The sequence below is a fragment of the Sardina pilchardus genome, chromosome 16 (assembly GCF_963854185.1).
Source record: "Sardina pilchardus chromosome 16, fSarPil1.1, whole genome shotgun sequence".
NCBI lineage: Eukaryota > Metazoa > Chordata > Actinopteri > Clupeiformes > Clupeidae > Sardina > Sardina pilchardus.
In genome coordinates, this window is record NC_085009.1 from 33510722 (window position 1) to 33527247 (window position 16526).

General features: G+C 39.5%; 1 long non-coding RNA gene across 1 annotated transcript; it reads left to right on the forward strand.

Annotated features, from left to right (window-relative positions):
* The first annotated feature begins 1224 nt into the window (after positions 1 to 1224).
* LOC134060250 (uncharacterized) lies at positions 1225 to 4728 on the forward strand. Its single transcript, XR_009935149.1, has 3 exons — positions 1225 to 1385; positions 3091 to 3171; positions 3897 to 4728. It is a non-coding gene; the product is annotated as an uncharacterized LOC134060250 (long non-coding RNA).
* The last annotated feature ends 11798 nt before the right edge of the window (positions 4729 to 16526 follow it).

The window sequence follows — 16526 nt, forward strand, 5'->3', positions numbered from 1 at the left end:
AAATATGCGAATCGACACGTCGTCAAAATCAAAACAAGGTTGGCGGCAACGTGAGTGACTCCTCAGAATTTCAAAAGTGCAAGGCACTACAGCACGCACTCGTTCCTCTACTGCGTTTCTCTAACTATGGGCCGCGGACGGAGCTGCACCGGTCCGCATGAGACTGCTGGTCTGTGAGGCGTGGAGTGAAATTAGGCTCGGTGCTTCACCTGATAATTTGCTGCGCAATTGATGAAGCAACCGCGGCCCGACAGAAAAAGAAAACAAAAGTTTCAGCAATCAGGAGGAAATACTTGCTAATTCGATGTGAATAAACGTACAGCAACACAATTAAGTGTTGGTATGAGCGTTCATTGAATGCATGCATGTGCGAGTTTGCGTGACAGAAACTGAAACTAATCGATAACGTTGGTGGCAAGTTCCGTTCAACCTGCTGTTTAATTATTTAACGACATTTAATAGAACAACGTGGATTCTTGATACAGAGCAGAGTATAGTTCAGTCAAATTTGAATATGGTCAAAAGATTGTAGCCTTAGTCTTTCATCTAAAAATCTCCAGATCAGTGATTTACGCCTATCTGCTCGGCCGTAATACATAGACCAGGGGTAGGCAACCTATGGCACGGGTGCCACTGCTGGCACGCCGAGGCATAATCACTGGCACACCTCACCAGCATCAGCAAAAAAAATAAAAAATCAGACTGACAGTGACAAACCACGAACCCCAGATAAAAAAAGCTCTGCCAAGAAAAGCAAGGACAGGGATCACACTGACTGGTAGACAAGATATACCTTTTAATTGAGACATATAGCCTATGATTCATTTTAGCCTCAGCCCACACTGTTCAGTTAAATAGGCCTGCAGTTGCCTATAAAATGTTGTGGCCATTACATTTGTTATGCATGGCTATAATACAGTAATAATTGTAATAATAATTACATTGCATGTCAATGCAATGTACTGTTATCACTGTTCTTCTTCTTATAATTATTATTATATCTTCCGACCAAAATCAACGATCAAAGGCTCTAGAACCACTGAACCGTTTGACGTCATTCAAGCACTCCTACAAAGGTCTCGAAACGGAGATTTGTTCTATTATTTTTTCACATTTGAGAACTTTATACTTTTTGAGATATTTACGATAAAAGAGTTTTAAAAATCCCATAGAGTTGACGTTGAGGCGCTTTGGCGGCATAGATGGACTGTTACGTAGTGCTCATTAAGCTGGACAGCTGAACACTACAAGCAACTCTATCGTTGAAGCCCACCACCACGCTACCATTTCACAGCTGCGGTGAACCTGAATGGTAGCCTAACGTCTTGTGGTCTGCTCCTTGATTTGCCCATATCGTTCAGAGGGTTTCTGTCATTACAGACAAGGTAAGTGTTCCATATTTTGGTATTTGACTTATTTATGTCGTCTAACATTATGTCATGTAAGTTAGCATTCTATGTGTGAAATGAGTGGTCGTTGATATGGGAAACCCACTAGCTAACGTTAACGTTAGAGTAACTGATTAGCTCTAGGTAACGTTATCAAGCTAAAGACAACTAAACCTAACGTCAACGTTAGCAGTATATTTAGCTAACGACTATGAAACCTAACTGTAGCTCTATATTTAGCAAACAATAATCAAACCTAACGTTAATTTGCTCCCAGCTAACGTTAGCACGATTTGTTGTTTAACTAGCAGCTAACGTTAACGTTAACCAAAGCAGCAGCCCTGGCTCTGGTTAAGTTAACAGTGCTACTAGTTGCTAGAAGTTAGAAACATTATTCGTTGTTGACACTTCTTCGTAACGTAGCCATAGACTCTACCGCTCACATTTAGTAAAAGCCAACAAATATGCTCCTTTTTATTTGACTAAACACCGCTGAAGTGTTTGTGCATTTGCGACTCAAATCCCGGTCGGCATTTGGTAACGTTTAAAGGAGTCATAGAATTCAAAACCACATTCACCTTGTTACTGTTGAATTTAGGCTGCGAGCAGTGTCCAAAGGACAACACCAAAGACTTTACCGCGTCCCCCGCCTGCTTTCGTATGCAAATTGGGAAATAGAAACAGCCGTGTTGAAATGCTCCAATCTGAACAGAGCTCAGATAACACGTAATAGGCGCCCATCCCCCTTTAGATACACCCCTCGGCCCCTCTCATTTGCATACCTTCGATTAATAATTCTTGTTAAACTGCTCTTACGATGCTAGTATCTAGATATGTGGTCTATGGCAGAGACGTTGTAATGCTAGCGTTATTACAGCTAACTTTGGAGAGTTACTATACTAAGAAATGTACTGATAAAACTTACCAATCTAACACATTCATTCTGTTGGGGAATCTGCTGCACTTCATCTTCGTCAGAACCTTCTTCTGACTCGGTTTATACATGTACGGCTGTATTCCTTATTTAAATCCATTGTTGATAGCTTTATCAAAGACTTTGGCTTTATTTACCAGCAGTAAACGTAGTTTCACTTTGCTCTAGCTTCAGACCGGTGGATTGAGCCAATCAACTTTCAGGACATATCGGCCAATAGACCAATCAGCGCGCATCTCATTTGAATATTCATGAACTTGCTGAGTGGGCGGGAAAAACAAACTGTTTCATTGCAAGGCTATTTATGACCTTGTATTAGGCGATCTAGCAGTGCTCCTGGGGCGTTTTCAGCCCCACAAATTTACATATGACATTATTTAGGCTCAAAGATCAATTTGTAATGGTCAAAAAATGCGTTCTATGACTCCTTTAATGTGTGTTCCATCAGGTCCATTTCGACAGGTGTATTAATCAAGCACCATTCAATTAGCTAGCAATAATCGAGGTGCTCGATTGTACACCTGTGGAAAGGGACCTGATTAAACCCATTAATACAAAGGTAAAACTACGCTTTAACACACACAATGCAGAAGTTAGACGTAGCTAGTGTTGTCAACATACAGAATATGCTTACTTGGCCAGAAACTACTCATTTCTACATCATTCTGACCTGCATGCCCATTGTTTATGTGTTGTGTTTTATATAATGAAATGTTGCATAGCAATATTACAACAGTTTTCACAATTTCTCACATTTCTTTTTCACAGCACAGAGTAATAGTCTTTTTCAAGACTTCACCCCCCCCAATTCACATCTTCACTGGTCGTGTTGCAGACTTGGAAGTTCAGGTATGAAGTTAAAATGATTTCCACCTGTAGAGTAACACCTAGACCAGCTGTGTTTGTCTATACTTTATCAGTGGTGTATAATTGCCTCTATCAAACTGCATGAAAGGATCCCCCCCCCCCCCAAAAAAAAAAAAAAAAAAAAATCCTTAAGTCTTAGTATGCTTCCACAAGTATGTCATTGGCCTGACATTTTGTGAATATGGCAGTTTAATGTGCTTGAAACTATGGACATGCGCTACCGTAAATGCATTGTATTTGTGTTTTGATAGTTGCAATCATACAATTAATGTCATTTTAATTTTACAGTTATCCCCATTATGAAATGCAATAGTTATTTTTCTCAGCTAGCTAAGATTTTTCATAACAGCTATGCTACTTCCAGACTAAAGCTGCTTTTTCATTACCATTTTCCCTCTTGTTGGTGTATTGTAATCAGTGAAAACAATGTGACTAACAAACCTAGCAAGCTGTTTAAGCTAGTTTTGCCCTTGCCATACTCAACTTGCTGACCTACATCAGTATCACCTGCCTTAAACTGAAACTTATTATACATAGAATTTTGCTTTGTTTACTGAGTAATGAAATGTCATAGTATATTTAACTACCACTACAGTTTGATGGTGCAACAATATTACTTATAGATATTTGAGTTCTAATGAAGAATTGTAGGCATTCTTTGTTTTTGGGAGAAGTCTTTAACTTGTATGTTTGCTTTTGTCTTTCAGGCTTGTTCCAGACCAGACCAATTTGGTGGCTGGGTGCCTGCTGTCTGCACAACACACTGCACATCATAACCTACTTATATACATACCTGCAGACATATCTGAGACAATATCTGAGCACATATCAGATTACATACTGAGAGATTTGATACTGAGAGATTTGATACTGAGAGATTTGATACTGAGATACTGAGAGATTTGATACTGAGAGATTTGATACTGAGATACTGAGAGATTTGATACTGAGATACTGAGAGATTTGATACTGAGAGATTTGATACTGAGAGATCTGATACTGAGATACTGAGAGATTTGATACTGAGAGATTTGATACTGAGAGATCTGATACTGAGATACTGAGAGATTTGATACTGAGAGATCTGATACTGAGATACTGAGAGATTTGATACTGAGAGATTTGATACTGAGAGATCTGATACTGAGAGATTTGATACTGAGAGATCTGATACTGAGATACTGAGAGATTTGATACTGAGAGATTTGACACTGAGAGATTTGATACTGAGATTTATACTGAACAATACTGAGACTTATTCTGAGAACCATACCTGTGAATCATCTGTCAGCCATTCATACCTTTGAATCATACCTTTGTTGTGAAATCTATGAAAATTGGTTGTGTTGTTAGACCTCTGCTTATAAACCTGGACTGTGTGAAGATTGAGATACTAACCTAATTTTGTCTAAAACTGACCATCTGGAGGGCTGATTCTTATTCTTCACTCTACATCACCATAAAATACCATTGACTGAGACCTCTGTTACTCTGTTAACCATCTGATCTCTCTGACCATTAAATTATTCTGTAGCTTCATTGTGTATTCTGGAGTGTCATTGTGCTACTGTTTCTACAATATCATTTCATTTCTGGACCCAAGCACATTATTAAACTATTAAAACAAAGGATATTGATCAATATTCAATTAACATTTTATTTGTACTGACATTCATACACTGTAAGCTAACATCTAAGACAGCAAGTGGGTTTCAAAAATACTGTAGGCCTACGTAATCTGAATAATACTGCGAGTAATTTGTAAAGCTGACTTTTGAATATCCTACCCTCCATTTAATTGCACAATACAGTTGTTGTAGTTTATATTTTGTATTATATAGTGTGCGTGTGTGTACATACATATTATATATATAGTATTTTGAGTTTTTGGTCAATCTCAGCCTACACACTCGTTCAATACAGTAAGTTGCATGGTACAGCATATTATAGTAGTTCAGTTTTGAAGCAAACATGCCAAGGAAAGGCCGCCGTTCAGAAGCTCTAAAAAGGAGATGGCGAAAGTTGTCCCTCACTGAAGTTGAAACAACCAGTCAGTCTTCATGTACACAACATTTGGAGATCAGAGAAGAGCTCAGTGTTGCCCAAAGTGAGATGGAACAGAATGGCATTTCCTGTGTTATGGCATCACATAGGCAAGCTCATAACCGGTATGGTGTTAACGCCAGTAAGCAGTGCACATGCAATTCCTTGACATTTCTTGCTACTCTTCATCACCGAACTGTGCTGAATAGTGACGATCTTGACTATGTTTTGCAGAAAGGTAACTCTATGTATAGTGATGTACATATAACGTTAAGCAGAGGTGGCAATATGGCACCAGCTCACTTAGCTATGGATGAGCTACCTGACCGTGTTGAAATCTATGGAGAGATCTATCATGTTCACAAGAACCTATCGCGGTATGGTTATCTTAGACAAGAGGGACCTGATCTTGCAGACTTCTTAAAGCTCGCTGACAGACTGCATTGTTTATCAAATGATGTCAACTATGCATTACTAACTGTAGGGAGTCTTACGATTGCTTTGTTTAAAGATAACTATGAGAGATATGGGTGGTTTGATCCTCACAGTAGGACAGCTCATGGACTCCAAGCTGAGAATGGTACTGCAGTGATGATGACCTTTAGTAATTTTACTGATATGGTAGAACGGCTGCTTTTGTTCTGGGCCCTGGTTGATTCAAGTGATGAATGGATTTACGAGTTGATGCCAGTATCGTTCACATCTGATAGGACTATTCACAATGAACAGACAGACACCATTAATCACAATGTGCAGCCTAGGCCTACTGTATCGCCAACTATCCACAATGAACAGACAGACACCATTAATAACAATGTAGGCCTACATGTACAGCCTACTGTTTCGTCAACTACACGTAAACGTAACAACGATCGAAGAAAGGAAAATTCAAGTAAAGCTTTAAAATGTCAAAGAAAAATGTCAACCAAAGAGAAGAATAGGGCAAAACATCAAAAGTATTATGAAAAGAACAGGGCAAAAAAGCTGGAGTATGCAAGAAACAGATATGCATACAACATTGAACACAATCAACACAAGAGAAAATCATACATCACTAGTCGTTACGCTCAGGATCCAATTTTCAGATTAAAGCAGCAAGCTTATATAAAGCGCCGTTACAACCATGATGAAAATTACCGTTTGATGCAAAAAGCTTATATGAAGCGCCGTTACAACCATGATGAAAATTACCGTTTGAAGCAAAAAGCTTATATAAAGCGCCGTTACAACCATGATGCAAATTACCGTTTGAAGCAAAAAGCTTATATAAAGCGCCGTTACAACCATGATGAAATTTACCGTTTGAAGCAAAAAGCTTACAATAAGCAGCGTTACTCACAAAGTGATTTCCGCTCAAGGAAGAAATTAACCATGAGAATCCATTATGCGCACATTCTTAATTACAGACAAAAAAAGAGAGAAACTTTTACTGACCGATACAGAAATGATCCCAGTTTCAGATATTATCGTTATCTACAGAGAAATAAATCTGTCAGTGACAGATTCCAGAAAATGCTTCATAAAATGCGTTGTGCTTTACATATACAGTGCAAGTACCATCAGATCAGTTCACATCAATCTGAGCAAGACTCTGCACAGTCAACACCAACAGAAAGCACTCTTTTGCATTCAAGTATTGCATCTTTCAGAATGGCTGTACAGAACGGCCCCACTTATGTGTGCACAGTATGTCACAGAGCTTTGTTTTACAATCAGGTGAAAAAGTGCAATCGTGAATCTTATCAAAGGAACCCAGACATGGTGAAGAGATGCTTGACAGGGAAATATGTACATACGTGTAGCGATCAGTGCAGTTCCCTTGAATCTTGTTGTTCACCCGAAAAAAAGATAGAGTGGATTTGTTATAGCTGCCATGACAACTTAAAAATAGGAACAATTCCACCGATTGCCGTCATCAATATGTTAGAACTCTCACCAATTCCCCCAGAACTCAGCAATATGAATATACTTGAGAGGCACCTAATAGCAAAGTACATACCATTTGCGAAAATAATCAGTCTCCCCAAAGGCCAACAGAAATTAATACATGGTGGAGTTGTATGTGTCCCCTCAGAAGTACAATCAACGGTCAATGCTTTGCCTAGGCCCAGTAGCCAGTCGCAGCTTTTGAAAGTGAAGTTGAAAAGAAGAATGACCTATACAGGGCATTACCAGTTCCAGACTGTTGACATGACCAAAGTATTACACGCCTTATCAAAACTGAAAGAGATTCATTCTGAATACAGGGATATAAGTATAAATGATGATACACTGGTCTTTGAGGACAGAATGAGTGGCATGACAGATGAGAATGACATCAATGATGAGCTCAGTGTGATGGAAACAGATGCATTGGACGACTGTGACATGACTGAAATGGGACCTTTGGAGAGAAATATTGTAGACAATCAGCACAATATTGAAAACCAGGAGTTAAACGATGAACAAAATTCACCCGACATTGAGCAGGGTACAAGTCAGCAGAATGGTAGTTGCTCAATAGATTCATGCTTACAGCCAGCTGATATTGCACAGGAAATTATGACATTTGGAGAGGGCATATTCACTGTGGCACCAGCTGAAGGAAACAGGCCAGTGAGTTTTTTCAGAGTTCCTAAACTAGAGGCAATGGCTTTCCCTGTGCAGTTCCCCACCGGATCAAACACTTTAGATGAAACACATAGACTCAGCAAATTATCGCCAAGCAGATACTTCAATGCACGTCTTTTTTCTGTTGACAATCGATTCGCTCTCGACTCCAATTACATTTTCTTTGCACAGTTTGTCACAGAAATGCATTTGGCCAAGTCTTCTATGTCAATTCAACTCCGTAAAGGAAAACCCATGACCAGAGATGGACGCAAAATAACAGCAAGAATGCTACAAGACAAACGGGAGGTTGAGAAATTGGTGCAAAGCAGACATGCGACACGGTTCATGCAGCCTTTGAGGGGGACACCTGCATACTGGGAAAAGACTCTCAGAGATCTCTTTGCAATGCTTCGACAGCTGGGTACCCCAACATTCTTCTGTACATTTAGTGCTGCCGAAATGAGATGGCCAGAGGTCATACAAACAATAAAGGCACAGCAAGGAGAGCAGGTTGACTTTTCTGAGCTTGACTGGGCCTCAAAATGCGAGATATTGCGTAGCAACCCTGTCACCACCATGCGCATGTTTGACAAACGTGTTGATGCACTACTCAGACACCTGCTCCTGTCACCAGCACAGGCCATTGGTGAGGTTGTTGACTACTTTTTCCGGGTGGAGTATCAAGCTAGAGGCTCACCACATATACATATGTTGGTTTGGTGTAAGAATGCACCTGTATTTGAGGAGGACCCAGATGAGAGAGTGTGTGAGTTTGTTGACAAGTACATAACATGCCAGCTGCCTGATCCAAACACAGACCCTGAGCTTTTTAAAATAGTTACAGAAGTGCAGACCCACAGCAAACGGCACTCCAAGTCATGTAAGAAGGGAAATAAGCACTGTCGTTTTAGATTTCCTAAACAGCCGGTAGAGAACACATTCATAACACGACCGATGCCAGCTGAGCACATGGACAAATCTGAAGATGAGGCAGATTGTGACCGTGCCTACATGTCACCTGAAGATGAGGCAGATTGTGACCGCCCTTACATGTCTCCTGAAGATGCCAAAAGAAAACTGAAGCCTGTGTGGGAATTACTGAATGATCCAACAACATCATGTGAAAGCATTCCACAGCTACTTGCACAATGCAACTTAAACTATGAAGAATACTTAAACTGTGTCAGTTCATTAACAACGTCCAGTACACTGGTGATGAAGCGTAAACCAAAAGACTGCTGGATAAATGGCTACAACCCACATTTGCTGAGGGCATGGAATGCAAACATGGATATTCAGTTCATCCTAAACCCTTACTCCTGTCTGTTGTACATCTTGTCGTATATTTCCAAAGCTGAACATGAGATGAGTGAGTATCTGAAACGAGTTGTCTCGGACACCTCTCAATCCACTACATCTGATTGTGACGAAATGAAACAGATCATGCAAGCATACTCCAAAAACAGAGAAGTCAGTGTTCAAGAGGCTGTTGCACGGGTCTGTAGCTTGAAACTGAAATCTTGCACACGAAATGTGATATTTATACCCACGGATGACAATGCTTTGAAAATGAGCGTCCCATTAAGGTTTTTGAATGACAGAATTCCAGAGTCAGAGAATGTTTGGATGTCTGGATTGGCAGACAAATACAAAAACAGGCCCGATACTGAAGAGTTTACAACAATGTGTTTGGCTGAGTTTGCTTCCACATACAGAGTGGCGTACGGAAGGCAAAAACAAGGAAAGAAAGTTTTACCTCTCCAGAATGAGATGGGATTTATCCAGAAGCGAACTGGTAGAACTGCCATCATCAGATACGCCCGATTTTCGGAGACAAAAACTCCAGAGAAATTCTATGGCACGTTGCTCAAACTGTACCTCCCTTACCGATCAGATTCACAGTTGAAACCTAGAGGTTTTCCAACGTACGAGTCATTTTACAAAACAGGTTCTGTAAGGCTTCCTGGAAAAGACGATCCAGAGAATGTATTTTCTATTGTGAAAGAGAGAAGATCACAGTTTGAAAAAAATAGTGAGGCCATCGAGAAAGCCATGGAAAGTTTGGAAGAAAATGGGCCTGTAGAGGATGCATGGACAACCCTCGCTCCTGAGACAGAGCTTCTTCGCCTTGAGTGCATTTCAGAGCGCGAGGAAATAACCTCAGACAATATCAATGAACAAGATGATATTCCGGAATACAGCACAAATACCACAAGCAGAGGAAGTGAGGTACCAATGTTTGAGGCTCCTCAAATAGACCCCACTGTTGTCCGAAACATGTACCAAAATCTAAATCAAATGCAAGCATCCATATTCTATACAGTGCGCAAGTGGTGCATGAGACGTGTGTGTGGACACAATGCTGAACAATTTTTCTACTTTGTCACTGGTGGAGCAGGAACTGGTAAATCTCACCTCATCAAATGCATCTACACAGAGGCATCAAAGATACTCCGCAAGTTACCCCGCATCACAGAGGAAAGAGACATGTCCATGCCCACTGTCCTTCTCACAGCATTTACTGGCACAGCAGCTTTTAACATATCAGGCAAGACACTGCATTCTGTTCTGAAACTGCCAAGAAGCCTTAAACCACCTTACCAGTGCCTTGGAAACCGTCTAGATGAATTGAGAGCAACCTTATCCAGCATTGAGATTATTATCATTGATGAAGTGTCCATGGTATCAAAACCACTCTTTGCATATGTCAATTGGAGGTTACAAGAAATAAAAGGGAGTAGAAAGGCATTTGGTGGTGTGAATGTGCTAGTCGTTGGCGATTTTTACCAACTCCCTGCGCCAGGTAAAGCTAAACCACTCTGCGTATACGAGGATCATGTTATTGATTTCTGGAAGGATCACTTCCAAATGGTCACTCTCACAGAAATAATGCGCCAAAAAGATGATGTGCCATTTGCTGAGCTGCTTAACAGAATCAGAGTGAAACGCAAGGATGAGCCATTGACTGAAGCAGACAGATCTCTACTTTCCCAGGCCATATGTCAAGCTGAGAATTGTCCCAAAGACGTCCTACATGTTTTTGCTACAAACAAAGAAGTGAATAAACACAATGCAGACACCATCTCTGGTCTATTCTCAGAATTGGTCAATGTTGAAGCCCATGACTACAGAAAAGATCCTCAAACTGGCCGTATGGAGAGGCAGAAAGCACCCTTTGAAGGACGTAAAGGAGATCTACCTGATAGACTGCAAATTACTGAGGGTGCTCGAGTGATGCTCATCAGAAACATAGATGTAGAAGATGGACTCGTGAATGGCTCATTTGGAAAGATTGGCAAAATCGTTTACCAGGTCCAAAATGGCAAAACAGATGTGAAGATGATAGGCATTGAACTAGATGATCCAAACGCAGGCCAGAGACATCGCAACAAAGTCCCAGGCAGATCAGACAACCTGGTGTATATTGAAAGAATGGAGGAACGTCTGAGCAAAAAAGGTGTCATTAGATTTATGTTTGGGATTTCTTTATGCTATAGTGTGACCATTCACAAATGCCAGGGAATGTCTCGTGCCTCAGCCGTTGTGTCATTGCACCGAATCTTTGAACCAGGTATGGCATATGTGGGTCTAAGCAGAACTACCTCATTGCATGGACTGCGCATAATTGATTTTGACGAAAAAAAGATTTACTCAGATCCAGAAATATCAATCTCTGTGGAAAGTATGCCGAGAGCAGATTTTGGAAATGCTATGCCCCTTCTCCACCATGTTCAATCAAACATTTCATCATCAGGTCTGACACTTATTCACCATAACACAGAGGGACTGTCAGCTCATATTGAGGATGTCAAGAAACACCATGAAATGTGCCTTGCAGACATACTGTGTTTTACTGAGACACACCTTTTTGGCACATTTGTCCCAGAAAACATCCAGTTGGAGAACTATCGTATGTATAAGCGCAACAGACACATGTCATACTCTACTCTTTCTCATCTAGCACAGAAGAATGGTGGGGGAGTTGCTGTGTTTGTGAAAAGCCATGTTCAAGCCCATCATGTGCCATACATACAGGGTGTGACTGACCTTGAATTCCTGGTAGTGAAAGCGACGACCCCAGTTCCAGCACTAATTACAGTGATATATAGACCACCAGATTACCGCACAAACTTATTCATGCGAAATCTCTGTCATCTGTTGGACTCATTACATGTCATAGCTGATGGCCCAGTTATTGTCTGTGGGGATTTCAATGAGGACCTGCTGGCCAATGGAAGGAAACCAATCTATGAGTTGTTCCAGTCTAGAGGGTTCACAAATCTAATAACCACCGCAACCACTGAGAAAAATACACTGTTGGACAATATCTTCATTTCTGATCCCCAGCATTCTGCCCATTCAGGTGTCCTTCAAACATATTACAGTTACCATGATCCTGTGTTTTGTATTTTAACTTGATCATTGAATTCACCAACTACTTCTGTGTCTTGCTGTAACCTTTTATACTGTACGTTAACTACAGAATGAAAACAAAATCTGATATAAAAGAAACTGAACATTTTGAGTGAGGATATACAATAGTTATATTTATGGTCAAAAGAAAAAAGAAGTTTTTAGTTAATATATACTTATAAATATATACAGTATATAGCCTAAATAAAAGCATAAAGCATAAAACGAGCGAAAACGAAACGCGAAAGCAAAACAGGAGATGAAATCGACAATCCTGCATAGTTTCTCTTTAGCTAATCCATACATAACTATTAGTTGATAAATTTGTAACTACACATGCAACATGGTCATTGCCTCGTTTGCAAACAATGTACAGTATATATACTTTTTTACATGTATTTATTGACCCCCCCCCCCCACACACACACACACACACAAACACACACACACACACACACACACACACACACTCCCTTATTTTAGATGGCCATTTTATTATGTATTATTTATTTATTGCACATACAGTATTGATTGATTGCACCAGCCACTTTCCACTATTTCAGGAATGCTGTTTCTTTGTGAAGATGAAGATAATTTCATTTCAGATAATAAAGTTTTTCTGATTTCTGATTTCTGATTTTCTGTTTTTATTGACATTTCCAATAAACCATTTTGGATATATGAAAATGTTATTGTGTAAGTCATGACAACAGCTTAAATATATCTAATACCTTACTTAATACTTATAGTAGCATTAATTTCAAAATGGTTTTTAATGTTATTTTCTAAATATATGTAAACACCCTTTAAAGCTATTTTTAAATGACTGGAAGTAATATGCAACAGCATAACATTTAAACAAATATGTGCTATCTTGACCATTATGGCATTGTTAACAGGATGTTAAATAGTTGTTTACTTAGCCTACTTTCAAAATGATAATGACAAACAGTATAAATAAGACATTGATAAACAATTCAAGTTTGTTGATCAAGATAGGGCTAATATGGTATTTTACGTAGCCTATATCTAGCCAATAAAACAGTGATACAACTAAAAGTGGATAATCTCAAGGTAAACTGCGCGTATGGCGGTTTAATGTTTAATTGTCAGACATAGGCTGAAGGTTAATAAAGAGTTAACTAAATTCATTAGACTACTACAGTATTTACATACACCCTTCACTTGCATAATGTCTAATTAAGGCTGTTAATATTAACTGCTATTAACTTTTACATCAGCAAAAAAATGCTTATGAGTAGTTTATCATGTTCATGATAGGCACAACTTCGCTATTCGGTCCAATTTTGCTGTCAAAACACTGGGACTGTAATTGGGTTATTGTTATTTATCTAATTAGCCTATTTAATGTATCATTGTCTTTTTAACTAATCCAATGTTTTACACATCAACCTTTTTGCATTTACATGCAATGGTAATTCCTCCCATGGAATTACATTTTCTAGTAATAATTACATCTTTATTTTATTAGCACATTTTCAATGTAAAAAAAAATTCCAACTTTGTAGAAGTATATTTCCGTTGTTTGTGTGTGTTTTTTTTAACCATTATTGTTGATAGTGGCACACTCATTGACTAGAAATGTTGAAATTGGCACTGGATGTCTCAAAGGTTGCCGACCTCTGACAGACTAAAGTTGGTCCGTGTTTCCTGAATCCTTACATTCAGAGATTCAAATGGAATTTCATTAAAAAGCATGTCAATTTTGTCTCCATTTGCCTACCAGAGTTTGATGCTTGCATGAGGGAAACATCCCAAAACAATAGCACCCATATTATTGCTGTTGTTTTCAGAAGTACTGTATTTATCATCCAACCATGCAAAAGCTATTGTAATTATACTGTACTGTCCTCTCTGTGTGTTTCGAACACAGTTTGACAGCCAGCCTAACTCCTTCAAGAAAACTCACGGGTCAGGATTTAGCCTCCAAGCTCCGGTCTTAATGAATAATGAGTAAAACTGAAAATGATACAATACATGTATTCAGTATTCTATATTTAAGAAATATACTATAAGCTAACACCAGTGAAAAGGCATCCAGCAGTAGCTGATCAGTAAACAGAAGGCAGCATGGAATTATCAAATAAAGATAGAATTATGAGAAACTACCCAATAATTTCACAAAATGTATAATCTACTTTAAGTAAGCAATTATTAAACTTACGGACGATGCTTGTCGAGGGCTTAAACACAAAGGATGTTGAAAGATAACAATTCAGCAAAAACTCAACACACATCTGCTGCTTATCAATATCTAAAATGGTTGTCCTTGTTGCTATGGCTATGGTCATAAATCAAACAATACAGTGAGGCTGTCATAACAACTGCATATCAAAAGGAACCACTAGATGGCACTAAACTGCGTAACTAAAACTATAATTGCCAGAGGCAGAACAATACTGTATCTTACATTACTAAAGCAGGTCTCTGATTTTTTCACAAACTTTTTGTGAACAATGTTAGCATTTAAAACATTGACTGCTTTGAAGTGAAAGTACACTTAATGCAGCATAATAATAATTATAATAATGATTATCATAATGATGATTTGATGGGGGTATACAGTATGTGTAGGTGGGCCCCATGGCCTCAAAGTCCCAAAGACTTCCCTGCTGAAAAAACCAGCCTGACCAGCTAAAGGTGGTTTGCTGGTTGACCAGCTTGTTAACCAGCTTGTTTGACCACCCTTTGATGGTTAACCAGCTAGACCAGCAAAACTCTCGCGAAAACACACCTTCAGCTGGTTTACCCAGCTTATGATGGTAATTCAGCTGGTTTTGATTGTCGTACCACCTTAAGCTGGTCATTTTAGTTGGTGTTGCTGGTCTACATTGCTGGTTTTTACTGGCCACGCCAGCATATGTTGGTCATTCTAGAAAACCAGCTTGACCATCTTTGTCAAGCTGGACAGGCTGGTCACCAGCATGACCATCTTAAACCAGCTGTATCCCAAACGACAGGCTGGTCACACCAGCACGACCAGCTTCCTCAGATGGTCACGCCAGCATGTCTAGCTGGTGGCCTAACCAGCTACACCAGCAAAGACCAGCAATAAGAACTGTGTTTTGGGCAAAGACCAGCTAAAACCAGCTAAAACCAGCTACCAGCCTAAGCTGGTTTCTTGCTGTTTTTTTCAGCAGGGTTAAAATAAGCCTACTTAACTTTTATTGATGACAGTTGGGATCTTGTCCCCTTCAATTTTACAACACTCCTAGTGTTTTCAAGGCTTCAAGGTTTTATTGAATGCTACCTCTGACTTAGAATGCATTACTTTGCACTTGCATAGTCTTTCATTTTGGAATTTTAAGAGCAATAAACATACATTTCAATGTTTTATTTCATTCAGATATGTAAATAAACATGTATATATTGCAATTAGTCAATTAGTGGGGAGATAATCGATAATCGAATCGAATCGAAATCGAATCGAACTGAAAAAATGAATCGTTAGATTAATCGATGCATCGAAAAAATAATCGCTAGATTAATCGTTTAAAAAATAATCGTTTATCCCAGCCCTACTCTAGAGCCTTTCAAGACCAGACGCTTGAACATGTAAGTCTGGTTTAGCAGAACCTTACTTGCTGATGCCTCTTGCAGGGTAAGGATAAACACCTCTTTGCCATCACTCAGCCCTCGCAGCTCGTGGGTAGACCAAGTGGCCCCCACTGCGTCCCCAAACCTGTAGGCTGTGGCCACACGCCTAGATCTCACGGCCACACACTTCATACGCATGGGTGCGCGTTCATAAGAAGTTTTTTTGTCCATCTAAAAGACAATACAGGATGTACTTAAACACTTAAGCAAGCGTAATACATTAAATACATTCTTACAAAAAAGTCAGAGCCTATAGTTAAGCTAAAGTTTCCTCACTCCTGTGATGCTTAACATGAACTGTGGGCGGGGCAGAGTTCTTGCTACCGCTCATAATTCACACCCCACAGCTACGTTTTGCATTGAGTAACGAAACGATAGGCCTACATTAGTCCTTTTTCAATTAAAAAGTTAATTCGCTTATAAACGATGCGCATCAACAGTTAGTGCGACACATGTGATGGAAAATGACTTATATTGCTCTAACATCGGTATTGTTGTGATACGTTCATTCGCTCGCCAGAGGTGGATTAAGGAGAGTTCAATCGATTTGGGCTATTACACGGCTCTTCAGAGTGCTGCAGAAACTTCCATTCACATGAATGGGCCTTCCCAATGTTCGAAGGTCTGTAGACTGTATCAGAGCTCCTATATACAGTATATCTATGTCCAGA